This window comes from Dipodomys spectabilis, unplaced genomic scaffold (assembly GCF_019054845.1).
Source record: "Dipodomys spectabilis isolate Male_0828 unplaced genomic scaffold, ASM1905484v1 ptg000327l, whole genome shotgun sequence".
Taxonomy (NCBI): domain Eukaryota; kingdom Metazoa; phylum Chordata; class Mammalia; order Rodentia; family Heteromyidae; genus Dipodomys; species Dipodomys spectabilis.
The window spans coordinates 423,229-440,002 of record NW_024871004.1 but is presented as its reverse complement, the minus strand read 5'-3'; positions in this window follow the sequence as shown (position 1 = coordinate 440,002).

The window sequence follows — 16,774 nt, the reverse complement described above, 5'->3', positions numbered from 1 at the left end:
CTTCAGTTCTAGAATATTTTATCATTACTACCCTCTCAAAATGCTCCAATATTTATTAGTAGTCATTTCCTGTCATCATTTCAACCTACCCTCCCCTTGAGCAGATATTATTTCATATTCTAATTCTACAGATGTGCTAATTTTAAAAACCTCTTATAATCAGAAAAGATAGTCTATTTTATCCATTTCTCCCATGTACTATAACTGTTTCCAAAGTAAATCAATGTAAATTTTTCTCATGGATAGAGCATATTGTCTTGTGTATAATGTATGTGTATAATGGAATAACACCCTCAATGGGCATTTCAATATTTTATTATATGTTATTGTAAAGGTTTTTCTATGTATATCCTTGTACATGTGTCTCATTGGACATATGTTGAAGTCTACTTTGTATAAAAAATTATGATTCAAAATGCTGGATCATAGAGGCAACTCTATATGTAATATCTCAAAGATTGCCAGTATGTTTAACAAACTGACTATATCTTTTTAAGTGCCAAACACCAATGTATAAGGATTCCAATTTCTACATAATGGTTGTGCAGGGCTATCTTATTGTTTCTATTTCCTTTAACCATATGTTCCTTGGTTATTGTTATATTACTATAGAGATATGTATTTGGATTTTTGGATAACTTATTCAGGATGGTTAAAGTTTTCATTGGCATTAATATGCTCTTAATATATTGTGGATTCAAGTCTATTTAAATAAATGTATATGTATACAAACTATGTGTACATATTCATACTTATATGTGTATATATACAAACACTTATATATGTATACATATATAAGAATATAGAGATGTATACATACAGGTACACAGACATATACGTATATTATTATATTCATTTGTGTATAAGTTATCATTTTACTTTATTTGCCAAACATGTCCTTTATTGATTTTACTTTATTTTATTTTACAGTTGATGTTGTACAGAAGAGCCACGTGCCGGTAGCTCACCCCTGATATCCTAGCTACTCAGGAGGCTGAGATCTGAGGATCGTGGTTCAAAGCCAGCCTGTGTAGGAAAACTCCATCAGACTCTTATCTCCAATAAATCACCAGAAAATCGGAAGTGGCACTATGGCTCACGTGGTAGAGCTCTAGCCTTGAGCTGAAAAGCTGAGAGACAGCAACCAGGCCCAGTTCAAGGCCCACGACCAGCACAAATACCACCACCAAAAACAAGAAAGAATATTGGCTCAAAAAGCAATAGTATTAAACAGTCTTAAAGATAGGCCCAAGATTAACATTTTAGTATTATCTTAGATACCAGCAGCCTTCTAGTCCAATGAGCCAATAGGCCTCAGAATGTTGACCGAATTTTTTAATTTACACAATCATTATAAGTATGTATTTTCTCATCTATCTTTCTTTCATTTCACCACAGAATCTGTATTTGTCCTTTATATCATACTTGAATACCAAAGCCTTTGGAAGATATTTCTTAATTGGTGTATATTAATTAACCAAGAAATCTTATTGAAATATTTTACATTCTCACATATTAATGAAGGGCCTGATTAACCCAGTTCTGTCTTTCTCCATTCCCATTGCCCTTTATTTTTTCAACTGTTTTCTGTGAATTTCTTTGTGCTATCTTCACACATCATCAAAATGTATGAAAGTGCTGTTTACCCACGGTCATTGAAAGTTATACAACGTTGAATATAAAAGCAAACATCTAAATAAATGGAGACATATACTTTTTGTGGATTGCAGGATACAATTGAGTAAAGATACAAATTGTCTCCTCCCCTTTTCTTTTTGGTCATTTATGTGGCTTGAAATCTGGTCCTGGGTGCTGTCCCTCTGCTCTTCAGTTCAAAGTGAATGCTCTACTCATTGAGCAACTGTGCCACTTCTGGTTTTCTGGTGGTTAATTGGATATAAGAGTCTTATGGACATTCCCGTTCCAGCTGGCTTTGAACCGCAACCCTCAGATGTCAGCCTCCTATGCAGCTAGGCTGATAAACATGAGCCAACAGTGCCCAGGTTCACAGTTTTATTTATGTTTATGACAATTTCTAAAAACATCTGACTAGCACTCTTTGAGTCATTGAGAAAGAAAAATAAGCTGGAATATATTTCTCTGTCCAATAGTAAAGCTGTTAGTGTAAAATTGTTATATTTGTAGAGAAAAGATTATACATCTTAATGGGTCTGTAGGGCACCAGATTAGATCCACATAAATATTATCAAGGAATATTTAATAAGGGGTAAAAACAAACATTTGTGGAATGACATTCTCTTTAATAAGTGGTGATAGGTTAGACAGTATTTGAGAGAATTAAAAAGTGAACATTGACTTAAACATAACAGTTTATTCAAATGTTAACTTCAAGCAGGATTAAAATGTGGCATATAAAACAAAAAGAGTGATGTAAATGTAAAGCAAAGGAAGATGTCTTGAGAAGTTTGGAGATGAAGCATTCTTAAATTTGGCATTAAAATTATAGGAAAGGAAAATGCTATAGTTGAACTCAATAGAAGCGTAAAACAATTTAGTCTGTGAAAGCTCATATACAAGTAGTGAATAGAATTTGGGAGCAGGTAGGTCATGCATCTCATCCTTGCTACTTGGGAGGCTGTGATTGGAGTATTGCTATTTGAAGGCAGCCCACAAAATAAAGTCCCTGAGAATCTTATCTCTGATTAATCAGCAAAGAAGCCAGAAGTGAGGCATGACTGAATGGTAAATTATTAACAAATTGCAACAAATCTCAGGGACACTTAGTTCGAGCCACAGATATATGTACAAAAGTAATAGTAGTAATACTAATATGATGATGATGATGATGATGATGATGATGATGATGATGATGATGATGATGATGATAATGATGATGATGATGAAGGGTACCCATAGTCAAGGATAAAATATTTGCAAATCCTATACGTGAAGAATGCCTCAAATCTAGATTCTACATAGAATTCTCAAAACCTAAAGTTAAAAAGAACATCAACTAGAAACCAGCAAAATACGTCCTGTGAAAAGTAAGCACAAGTAAAGCATCATCAATCATCAACTAAATGCACATTAAACTAAAATGACATCATAAAACATGTATGAGAATTACTTCACATAATACAATAATGACCACACTAAATCCTATCAAGAAACAGAGAAACTGGTTGCTGGCAGGAATGTCAAATGGGAAAGCCACTTCTGAAAACATTTTGACAGGTTCCTAGAATGTGAAATATGCAACCACCCACACTATAGCACAGGAATTGTGCTCTTCAGGCTTTGACTCATAGTCATAAAATGTAACATTTACCCAAAGGCCAAAACACAGAGGATTATAGCAGCATTATTTCCTCTAGTCAAAGAAATGGAAATCAATTCAGGCTTTATTCAGGTGAGTGGGAAATGAATTGTGCTACATTTTCTAATGACAGAACAAAAAGTCAATTGGGGTGAACACAATACAATATTAAGACATACAATAACTGGGAATAATCTACCATAGATTTGAAGGCAATCCAAAAACCTTATTTATTGCATGTTGTAGAAGTTGGAGAAAAAAAATGTTGGTTGCCAGGATGAAACAGGTCTGGTATGGGACAAAGAGAAGTAGTGGGTTTAATTATAAAAGCATGAGACAGACTTATTTTTGGTAAAGAAACATATCTGTAAATATTGTATATTCAAGTAGAGTTGATAAAATTATATTGGACTTAATATGTGTACAAAATAAATTAAATGAATTCTGCATAAAGTACTTGTGAAATATTAATGTTCTATTTGTGATGTATACTAGAAATAGTTAAATAAATTGGAAAAAGAATTCAAGGGATTTATATCTGTTCTTACAACATCATAAAGATCCATACTAATCTAAGTAGAATTTAATGATATCTAGAAAACAGAAGTGAATATTGAATGTCTACATTGAAAACTATTCTGGGTCCAAGCTTGAGATGAAATATACTTGCTAGTTACAAGGCAGAGATTTACTAGACTGATATAAGGGCCAGTTCTGACAAAAAAAAATCGTGAGAAACTACAAAAACAAAGAAAGCTAGATATAGTGTAATTTTCCTGTTATCTCACGTTTGTGGAATCCATAGGTAAGAGATCATTGCTAAATGGAGGCATGGCCTGAAAAATAATCTAAAGTGGTTAGAACCTTAGCAACTTCAAAACCAGTAGTGTCAAAGGAAAAAAGAAAAGAACAATAAAGAAAAGGAAAGGAAAGGGTAAAAAGGAAACTATTTCCTCTTCATTCTTGTAGTTTCATGTCATTGGATACAAGAATTGAGAGACAATGCTTGATAAGAAATGTACTCATTAGCTTGCCCATGTAATTGTAACCCCTCTGTACAGTATTTTCACAATAAAAAAGAAGCCAAAAAAAAAAAAGAATTGAGAATATTTTGTTTACTGTTTTAGGATTCAGGCCTCTCTAATATGAAAGCATTTATTTCAAGTAATTATTGTATTACTACTATCTAGTAACTTATTATTAGGCCTTCTTGGAGATTGAACCCATGGCTTTGTATATATTAGTCTAGTTCTACAACTGAGCTGTAACCCCAGCTCTCTTGTGTAGTTTTGGGAATTGTTCATGAAATCTTCAATAGTTAGCTTTTCTATTTTTCCTCTTAGCTTTTCTCTCCCACCTTTTCCCCTTTGTATTTTAGTTTATGTGTTGAAAACTTTCTCCAATATTATCTTCTAAATTCAGAATTTTACTTTTGATTTTACAGAGAAGTCAGCTATTTATATGACATTTTTAAAAATTGTATATAGATATATATATTTCACATGTATGATTAATTCTTAGAGTTCATTGCAATTAGCAACATTTATATGGCCATATGCACATAGCTATTGAGCCATTGTGTTCCTCTCCTAAGAATAACTTGTCTTGTTCTTGCCATGTGAATGCGTAGAGTGCTGTTAATCGCATCCAAGTGCAATTATTTGTCTATTATCTATTAGATTATCTAGTTGATTTATGGACATATCTAGTTATTAGAAATGAGGAAAACCCTGCAGCATATATTTAATTGGTTCTGGCTTATTTTACTTAATATCATTTTTTCCCAGTCTTTCCATTTCTTCAGGAATGGGGTAATGCCATTCTTTCCAATGGAAGAACAGAATTCCATCAATACAACAGAATTGAAGATCCAGAAATGAATCCACTCCTATAGGCACATACTTTTTGTTAAGGAAGCCAGAAACACAGTATGGAAGATAAACAGCCTCTTCAAAAAACTGTCCTGGTAGAATTGGCTGTAGAAAACTGAAGTAGATCCTTATATATCCTCCTGCACCAAAATCGACTCCAAATGGATTGAAACCCTCAATGTAAATCCAGATACCTTGAGAAAGTTACAGGAAGAGTTAGGGGAAACATGAGGTCTCCTTGGCACAGGTCAAAACTTCCAAAGTAATTCTGGATAAATGGGATTACATCAAACCAAATCAATCATTTGTCAGGCTCAAAAGCCATGAAAAAAAAAAAAAGATAGTGTAGCACAGATTTATTAAGGAACAAACTTACAGATCAGAGCCTCAGCCAATGCTAAACCCTTTCTCCCTTTTCTTACTAAGTTATTTATACTGGGTTTACTTAAATATTAGAGTTTTCTGGTGGGAATTAGTCAGAAAACAACTAATGCTAAGACAGAGAGTATGTGAAATAAGTTGTAGCTGTAGTAAGGGAGGGATTAAGGCAGGTGGATCTATTCCAAGCCTTGGCTTGGTAACAGCTAAGTGAGGTATAGCTGCACCAGGGAAGGGAGGTAAAGCAGGAATGGTTATAAACAAAACACTGGTCTGAAGCCTCAAAATAAAGACCCCAGTCTGTATGGAGCAAACACTCTCTAACATGATGTTTTATTTAAATTAACAAGCACGATTTAAGATTTTAGGAGAGTGGGATGGTTCATAGTCACAGGCAATTTATCCTATGTCATGTAATCCCATCTACTCTTTCACTTTACCCAATACCCAGGTTTCAACAAAAATGAATACAATGAGATTGTACAAATGAGACTGCGGCTTTTCCCTCTCATGAATTAAAATTCTCTCAAATGATTTCTGTCTTCCAGATGTTTCTGTTTTTCATGATCTTTTCTACTATTTTATCTTCATTATTGATGTTCATAATACTTTTTTGTTGTTGCCTTGAGTGTGTGTTATTTTTAGGGCTTGAACTCAATGTTTAATGGTCTCCCTTGTATTTTTTTCTCATGGCTGATGACACTCTATCCTTGAGCCACATTCTCACCTTCTGCTTCTTGCTGGATAATTGGAGATAAGTTTTCCCATTTTTGTCTATTTAAACTGACATTGAACTAAATTATTCAGGTCTCAGCCTCCCGAGTTGTAGGATTGTACACATGAATGGCTAACACCAAACTTTGCTTTACTGTTATTTTATTTACGTGGTAGAGGAAAGTAGAATTATATTTGTGTTAAGTGTGCAATTTTCAAATACAAGTTTGAATAAACTTGATATAATGTATTGATATAAATTTTAACAGTTAAATCAATGAATATTATATATTCCCACAGAAATATAATTGAAAACAAAAGCATAATTGTTTTCTTAAAACAAGTAATGGAACCATGAATTTCTTTCACTTTACAAATCATGTTTTATATAACGTTAATTAGCAGATTTCTATGACTAAGTAAATCTATTAATTATATACCACAAGATGCAAAGTTATTATAGTTAAGAATAGATATTTCATCACAGCCAGAAGATAAGTTTTTGAGCATTCTCACTAAAAAGAAATGTTACACTCAGAATTTAATGGGTATGATATAGCTTGATCATTCCACAACGTATAAATGAATGGGATTACCACTCAATACTTCATAAATAGGTAAAAAATAATTATGTAGCTAGGAACCAGTGGCTCATGCTTGTAACCCTAGCTACTAAGGAGTAGGAGTCTGAGAGCTGAGAATCGTGGTTCAAAGCCAGCCTAGGCAGGAAAGTCTGTAAGACTCTTATCTCCAATGAGCCACCAGAAAACTGGCAGTGGCTCAAGTGGTAGAGCACTAGTTTTGAGTTAGCTGAGGGACAGTGTCCAGGCCCAGATTTCAAGCCCCAGGACCGACAAAAATTAAAAATGAACAGTTACAAATAAATAAATATTTTTACATAAATTTTAAAATATATATTCTAAAAGTTTTGAAATCCTCACTAGGTAACTAGTTTATATAAATATAGAGAAGTGTTTTCTGGATTTAGTTGTCATTGAATCAATTTTGTAAATCGCACATTTCTCACTCAATTCATATTTGTATGTATATATACTTATATACCTTAAGTATAATAACTGATATGTGATAGGCACTGCTGTTTTAGGAATCTCCCTTGGCTTTCTAACATTAACCCTTCTCCCCTAAAATCTATATGCCCTCCAACCTTATCAGAGGTTTCATCTCATTGGAGAAGAAAAGTTTAAGCCATAATCTTTGTTTGGAACAACTGTAACATTTGACATGTATTTCACTTATTTTAAGAACCAAAACATTCAAGTCATCTTAACAATGCCAGTAATAGCAAAATATCTTCAGAGATTTCCAGTCTCTTAAGAGATGAAAATCTTTAATTATACATCTGTTTTTTCTGCCTAACATCTTATATCTTAGGAAGACCTTTTTGACTAATCCTTTATTCCTGATTAGAAGACCGGAACAAAGGCAATAATAAAAAATAGCCAAGGACAAGGCCACACTAAAACTACCAGCACAACTATGTTTATTGCAGCATTATTTACCATAGCTAAGACATGGAACCAACCCAGATGCCCCTCAGTAGATGAATGGATCAAGAAGATGTGGTATATATACACAATGGAATTCTATGCCTCCATCAGAAAGAATGACATTTCCCCATTTGTTAGGAAATGGAAAGGCTTGGAAAAAATTATATTAAGTGAAGTAAGCCAGGCCCAAAGAAACGTAGGTCCCATGGTTTCCCTTATTTGCAATATCTAGTATAGGTATGAGTCAAGCGGAAAAAGTCAGATAATGTGATGTTAGGAAAACAAAACCTCAAATATGTATTTTAATGTTTTTGTTTCTTTCATGCATGTGTTTCTAACGCATTTATAAGATTATTTCTTTGTTGCTTTGTATGTCCCTCCCCCACAGTGTAACCCCCGCTTTCACTATATTTGATGTCAGTATAACATGTGGAGGAGATGGGGACAAACAAGTCGTTTAAGGATTCAGGTGGACCTGTTGCAACAATGAGAAGTACAAAATGTCATGTCAAAACCAGCTTTACAATGTTGGTGGGGGGGGGGGGAGGGGGGGTATGATTGGTTGGGAGGGAGGGGGGCGGCTGTGAAGGGAGGTGAAGGGTAAACAAAGGAGGAGGCTGCAATGCTTGGTAAGAAATGTATGCATTATCCTGCCCATGTAATTGTAACCCCTCTGTACAGTATGTTCTCAAATAAAATAAAATAAAATTAAAAAAAACATAGCCAAGGAAAATACTTGGAAACAATTAAAAAAGCAATCACAGACACTCCTGTTTTCACCGGCTTCAATGATAATACAAGTTAAAATATCATGTTTTTGTTGCATTTAAAGAGCAATAATTAAAATTTAATTAGCAGTGACGAAGGGAACAGAAAACTTTGTTTGAAGTCAGCTTGACTTTGAACAATTCAACATAAGCATAATGGATTTATCTTGTTTTTCTATGTAGTTGCCAAAATAACTGAGAGCAACACCCAAAAGCAGGAAAAACCTAAGCCAAAGCAGTAAACTTTTGTGTATAAAATAATTGTGAGTGTCTGACTCTTTCAAAGTCAAGCTTGCAAAAAATAAAGTGTATTTGCTTTGGTGTTAACAATAAAAAATATAAAAATCCTTTATTAATGCTTATCATATCTTGACTAGGACTTCTCGATTTGGAGAAGAGGAAAGGTATGAAAAAGTTCAAGATTGTTTGACTATTCCAAAAGATCATTCTTATTTATCATCTATAGCGATGGAAGTATCCTTGGTTACTCTTAGTATCATGCTTGCTTACTTTTAGAAGCAGTGATTGTTTCTGGGTTATAAGCTGCAATTAAAAAAGGGTCATTTCCTAAGAGAGGAAAGTTGCTGTGCAAACAAACCTAAAATATCAAAGACAGCATAGTGGAAACTATTTTCTAGCTATATCACAATCTGTAGGTGTAGATTTTGTTTCCCATTGTTCCAGGGGACACATTTTTGTTATCTTCTTTTTCACCATCTAGTGATATTATAATATCCTATACCATCCTGGGATGGCTGTATCTTTACTGGATTCTCTAATTCCTGTTGGAAAGTTAGGAAGGATAGAAAATTGAGTTTCTGTTTCTGTTTTACCTTATTTTTTATTACTTTAGAAACTGTAACTCAAAATTACAGAAATTTTCTCTATCATATTAGGAGACAGATTTCATTCCCATATTCTTACCCTAGCCTTCTACATAACTTTGGTACTTAGTGGTCCCCAAATGTGAAAATAAAGATAGGGAGCTTCTTATTTAAATATTATTTAGAATTTCAAGACTTGCTTTATATAAGGCCCTTAGTAGTATGTGCATCATACATGTGTATATCATATATGTGGCACCATTTTCTTATTCTCAAAAACTAAGAAATGTGGTGTCTCTGTAGCTGCATCAGGAAAAGGCTGTAGTTGAATTACTTTACTAATACAAATCTGCTATAAAATATTTCTACAAGTTAATTGACTTGAATAAAGCATATTTGTCATTTTATAGTTGTAAAGGACAGAAATCTAAAATAAGTCTCACTAGATTTAAATCCAGCCACCTATAGAGCTAAAATATTTTTCAAATTATTTTACTGGAAAATTCATTTACTTTCTGTTCTGCTTTCCAGAAATTCAGAATCTGGGTTGTTATTTTTTTTTCTTTATCTTCTAAGATAGCATTTTTACATCTTTCTGATGGTTTTTACCTAATCATGTCCTTTCGAACTACACCTGAGACTTTTAAGTATCAATTTGAGTATATTTCCCCATCCGATAATTATTCAAATATGTGTTCCTTGGGTGATGAAAGGTGATTACTTTACATATATCTATATCTATCTATCTATCTATAATGTAAATCTATGTTTGAGGATTAGGTATTTGGTGAAGACATATTTTGGGAAGGTATTTTGCTATGTACAGTGAGTGTGTACCATTGTTTTTACTATAACCTGTTAGCCTTTGAACAACATATTTCTTCAATGAAATATAACTAAAAAACATTAGTCCCTAAAAGCAATTATGCCTGATTAAAAATTGTCATGTACCAGAAATCCTAAATGCCAGAGAGCAGTTCTGGTACTATCACTTTTTATGCATTCTGCTTACAATCTTTTCTTTCCAAGAGCATTTGATTGTTATTATTTTGGAATTATAGTTAATATTTATTTGACTATTATTTTTGAAGAATGCACCATCCAGTACTGGTTCTCTTTGTGTAACTTTTTTGGGTCTAATCTATTTCTGAAAGAATCACAGACATTTAAATTACATGAACTGCTTATTGAAGTTGAATCAGCATGGAGAGGAAAAGAAGACAAAAGATGCCTCTGTGGGTATGTCACGTTAAAAATGAATCTACAAGCTATTTATCTTAAAATCGTCTATTTTTTATTATGTTTAGATTCTGATATAATTTAGCCTGTCAACTCACACAATGTTAATGCAGTCTTATTTCATGCCTCACAAAAGCAAATAACAAATTACTATTTATTTTAAAATTATTTAATTTTTAAATTATCATTTACTTAAAAAACTATATTTTTAAAAATTTAGCCAAGGCAAATGGTTCATTAGATATTTAGAGTCATGTTCAGACTCTATGGTGAAAGCCATAAAGGGAAAAATATGTTTTTATTCTTCCTTGAGCCACTTAGATTTACTTCATCTATTTCTGAAAAAATAAAATTCTTGATTTGAACCATTTTTCTTGATATCCACAATGTGTCAATCTTCCTTTATTAATAGGAAAGTTTGGAGAGAGGATGAGAATTCATGTTAGAAAAAGGAGAAGAGCAAAAGAGAAGGAGAAATCTAGATATTTTTTTCTTAATCATCTCTAGCACAAGGTCTGGATAATGATTGTGAATATTAGAAACAGTGCTCTAGAGTGATTAAACACATCTATAGAAATAGAAATTTCCACAAGTGATCACATGGAGAATGCTTATTTATAAAAAATTGTAATAGCTTCCAATAGGAAATGTTACTTATTTGTTTAGTTCTTGTTTAGGATTTGTTAAATTCTGGTGTGCTATAGTCAACTATCATAAAGGTATACAAGAATGGTAAGAAACTAACATCTTAATATCATGTTTAATATTAGTTTAGTTCTGCCTGTGTTATATGTACGAGGCTGCATTTGAGTTTTGCCTCAATTTCACATGCTATATTCTTCCAGTATATAAGTTGAAAGAAGACTTCCTCTGGAAATATGCTATTTTTATAGCTAAGGGAAAACAAGACAGAGACAATGAGATAGAAATCTTCCCCTAGAAATACCCTTTCACCACTTCTGGTTCACTTTTGTAAGCTGAAGTAAGTCACATGACCTATCTTGACATTGCAGAGTAGAGGTAAATCTCACCTACAGGAAGCTGATGCAGGACATAGAGTAATATACCAAGATATGCAACACTTGAGATAAAGAGGAAAAAAGAGAACTATAATACTTGCCATCACATGTCTCTGCAGGAAGGAAGCTACTATGTACCTTTGTTTCTAAAAATACTGATCTTGCCCATGTAATTGTAACCCCTCTGTAAAGTATTTTCACAATAAAAAATAAAAATAAATAAAATACTGAGATCTTCATATCAGGCCTTTTTTGCTTGGCTGTTACAGGAATTAGAGAACCTTTTGATACTGAGACAGCATAAAATCTCAAAGAAAGCTGGAGTAATCATTTCAATACTACCTTTTGTTCTCCAAGAAAAGAAACCATTTTATAGACAATAATTTATACTTTCTTACCTAGTATCTTTTTGTCCGGAAGTGGATTTTGTAAACATATGTGTCTATCCACCAGAATAAATGTCTTCATTTATCTGCATCTTGTACAGACAGCAAGTGAAATAGATGTAAGTGGGAGTTAATCAGTACCACTTTTCAAAAATACAAAAAATGTGGACAGGGTGCCAATATACAGATTTTATCACCATCACCTACCACATCCTCCTTCTTCCTTCCTAGGTAACATTCCTAATCAATAAGAAGGCTTAGATATTTGGTTTTTTAGTGGAAAGTGGAAGCAGAATGTTATGGATGTTGGAGATGATGGGTTATAAATTTTACATAATAATGTCACATGCAAAAGCTCTATGAGTCCTGCAGGTCTTAACACTACTTCCTTAGTGATGTGATAGGAATGTCAGCCTTACTGGACTTACTATTGTTTTCCATTTCCTTTTCTTCCTCCTGCCCTAAATTATAATACATGTTAATCAAGTGAAAAATTAATGCCATCTTAAGAAAGTCCCAATATAACAAGTCATTATGTCGAAAAACTAACTTTACAACTTTGGTGGGGGGGGGGGCGAATTGGTGGGCAAGGATGGTAAGGAGAAACCAGGAGGAGACAATGCTTGATTAGAAATGTACTCATTACATTGCTCATGTAATTGTAACCCCACTGTACTCTATTTTCACAAAAAACTTATCAATATAAAAAAGAAAGTCATTTAGGGCTTTGGGAATGTGGCTTCATGGAACAGTTATTGCTTAGCAAGCATGAAACCGTAGGTTCAATTCCTCAGTACCACATAAACAGAAAAAGAACAGTGGAACTGGTACTTTGCCTCAAGTGGTAGAATGCTAGCCTTGATCAAAAAAAAAAAATAAGAAGTAGTTCAGGAACAGTTCCCTGGTCCTGAGTTCAATCCCCAGGACTGGCAAAAGAGTCATTTAGCTAGTAAATGCAAAATAAAGAAACCATACATGGAATATATAATTGCTCCTTCCTACTGATACCTAACAATAGTCCTAATTCATGTACTTTATCTATATTAGAATACTGTGTTGAGCAAAAATAAAACGTTTTGTTAATAGGTCATGGCAATTAATACCAGGAATGTGTTTAGATATCAGCTGAAGATTAATCCTGGAAATTCAAATATTCCAGGATTTTGAGTGGTCACTGCTAATCACAATGAGAAGGGTAGTGTAAGTGAGATTTGGAAAACTTTTTGGCAAGTCATGGCACCAAGAAGACAGAGGTTAATTAATAGTTTTGACAGAAGAGAAGGAATAACTCCAGATGGAAGGAATAAATGATAATAATAGCAAAGTTGTACCATAAACTGTTCTAGGGCACCATTTTGGTTATTGAAGAAGTAGATATCAACTAGGCTTATTCCTCATTGCCTTTAGCATTCTAATCACTTAGGCTAGCTCTTAATCTCTGTGTGATAAGTTGTATATCCTTCTATGCTGCTCTTTTATACCTGATCTCCTTTGCTTTGTAAAAATCTCAGACTTTCTCTATTTCTCTATGAACAATTTCTGATACTAAGTCCACATACGCAGACAGCAGAGGATGCTAATGTAAGAGTGCCAATGCTCATGAGTCATTAATGTAAGAACATGGAAAAGGAGGACATATTTATTGCTACGTCAATTTTTCTGAAAAGCTGCATTGTCATATCATTTGATTCAAATTTCCATTTTTTGTCTACATCGTGTCATTATGTGCACAAAACTGCACGTATGAGTCGGCTGTGGTGTCTCACACCTGTAATCCTAGCTACTCAAGAGGTTGAGACCAGAGGATTGTGGTTCAAAGCCACGCTGGTCAGGAAAATCCATGAGAATCTTATCTTCAATTACCACCAGAATCCCAGAAATGGTGCTTTAGAAAAAGTGCAAATATGACTTTAAGTTTCCCCCAAAGGAACGACGAAGTCAATAGTAATATTCCCAAGCAGAGAAAAGAATTCCAAAATAATTCAGTGCACCTACTTTTGCTGAGTTAAGTTATGGCTTCTTTGCTGGGCATATTCTCTTGTTTTAAAAACTGCCAAATATTAGTTTTATAATAAACTTCATCTAATATTTCTTGGTTCAAAAGAGAAGTCCATACAGTTGATGTTACTTGGATTTATTACTATCTCAAAGCCAACCCAAGCAGGAGAGTTTGTCAATCTCTTACCTCTAATTAAACACCAAAAAAGCCAGAAGTGGAGATTTGGCTCAAAGAATAGAGTACTAGCTTTGGGGGCAGGTGGGCAGGAAAGACAACTGTACAGGGACAGAGTCCAGCCTTTCAGTTCAAGCCTCAGAACCAGCACAAACAAAACAAACAAACAAAAAAATACTCACATATTTGGGACCATCCTTAAAACACTGGTTTGAAAAGACGCTCCTTTTGCTGAACATACTCACTGGATCCTGCTTTTTGGAATCCTTATTGGTATGGAGAACTCAGAACCAGATTAAAGGAATGGATATCTGTCTCCTTCAACAAGAGAATCATGTCAGGAGTGAAATATTTTTGCATACAACACTTTTAAACCTCCATGTCTTTGTTTCTTTGCAGTAGAACACTTTTAAAACAACGTTCTTTCCTTTTTTTCTATGCTGGCCTCCAAATGGCATATTTTTTCCTTTTGTTATACTCTCAACTAGAAGTTTACAAACAAGTTTTATATTAGTAAAGAACACACTCCTTTGTTTACCCTTCACATCCATTCCCAGCTTCCCCCCGTGTACAGTATATTCACAATAAAAAAGAAACAAAACAAAAAACAAAAAAAGAACACACTCGATAAAGTCAGTGACAGAGTTTCCTTCAAGCCTTGGATTCTTTTCTTTTACAGTAAAAATGAGAGCACAAATTAACTTGAACTTTGTCATGTCAGTATGTTCTATTCCTTTCTCGAAATCAGTTTCCACTTCCAGTAACAGTTCCTTCCATTTACTTCCAGTAATAATCTATGGTGCTGCTCCATGTAAAATGAACATTTTGTGTCTTCATTGAAATAGCACAAGTACATCTTTGAACATGAGGTACCACATGATTCAGAGACAACTTAATAATGAGAAAATATGGAATTTACATGGCTTATAAAACATTATCCATGTACATATGGCCATATAAGATGATGTTAAGTGAAATGGACCCCAACATAAGACACAACTTGTTTTTTTCTTTCTTACTATTGTTTTTAATGTACCTAACATGTACTATGTGATTTTTTTGTTGTTTCTCTTCTATTTTCTTCCTCCATGGTATAACCCCTGTTTTTTCTATATTTGATGTTGGTGACTTGAATCTTGCATATACATTTTTCTAATGTGAGGAGCGGAAAAAAAATAACAAAATGCTGAAACAAGGATACAGTGTGACCCACCGTAACGATGAGATGTACAAGACACAAGAACTTTACAACTTGGGGAGTGGAGTGGGATTTAGGGTGGCGGGGAGAAAAGGGATGGCAAGGGAAAAACAAAAGGGCAGGTAACAATGTCTGATAATTTATGTACTCATTAACTTACTTATGCAACTCTAACCCCTCTGTACACCATTTTTACAATAAAAAACATGAAAAAACCATTATCCTGGAGTACTTTAAGTTCAAATTTCCTAAGTGGCCTGTAAATTAAGACAAATTTTGAGTGGGAAGAAGGTCTCAGAAACATTTATTGGTGTGTGTTTTGCATTATTTCCCAAGTATACATAAGTTAACAGTAGGAGAAACAATAAGAATAATTGGAGAAAAAGAAGTTCTATGTTTAAGTATAATGGTTCAATACAGAATAGAAGACTCTGCAAATACGACAATTTTGAAATAATAAAGCCAAGGCCAGTAGGTAGATCTATGGGTGTGATATAGAGAAAGTATTCCTACTAAGTGGAATATGAAGGATGAGGCCACTCTTGTTTCTTCTACTAGTTCTAAATCATGACAGCTAATCATGGAATTTTGTGAAAAGTAGAAGGGAGGAATAATTCTAGTTCCAAAGCAATTCGGATATAAGAGCATGGACTTAACTGGAAATAATGCCATGTTGAGAGAGCAGGAATTATACTAGCAATGAATTGGTGGATAAGATCACATTTCTTTTTTTCTTTTCCTTTCTTTCCTTTTATTGTTTTTTTGATGTTTGTGGGCCTGGGCACTCTCCCTCTACTCTTCAGCTCAAGGCTAGCAGTCTACCACTTGAGCCACAGTGCCACTTCCAGTTTTCTGGTGGTTAATTGGAGATAAGTTCTTCAGAAACTTTCCTACTTGTGCTGGATGGAACTGCAATGCTCAGATCTCAGCCTCCTGAGTAGCCAGGATTATAGGCGTGAGTCACTGGCACCACTCTTAAGATCCCATTTCTAACAATGTACACTCAAGGTGTGTAATGTGTATGTTCATCTATCTTTATATGTATTATTGAGTTAAAAATCTGGGCTACAGCTTAGACTTTACACGCACAAAAATGAAACTAGTTTAAAATCTGATACTCTTGGAAAGATGAAACCTAAGAATGTAAAGGAGTTTGGGAAGTTCAGTTTGCATCCAGCCTGGGCAGAACAGTCTTTGAGACACTACCTATAATTAACCAGCCAAAAGTTGCATTGGAGAAATGGCTCAAGTGATGGAATATTAGTTATGAGCAAGACTGCTGAATAAGAGCTTGAGGTTTTGGCATACATACATAAAAGCATGCACATACACAGAGGCACTTATATGTGCAAACACATATATATGAAACAACTCTCAGAATGTATAGAAAAGTTAGAAAATAATAGAAAGTATGTCCTGA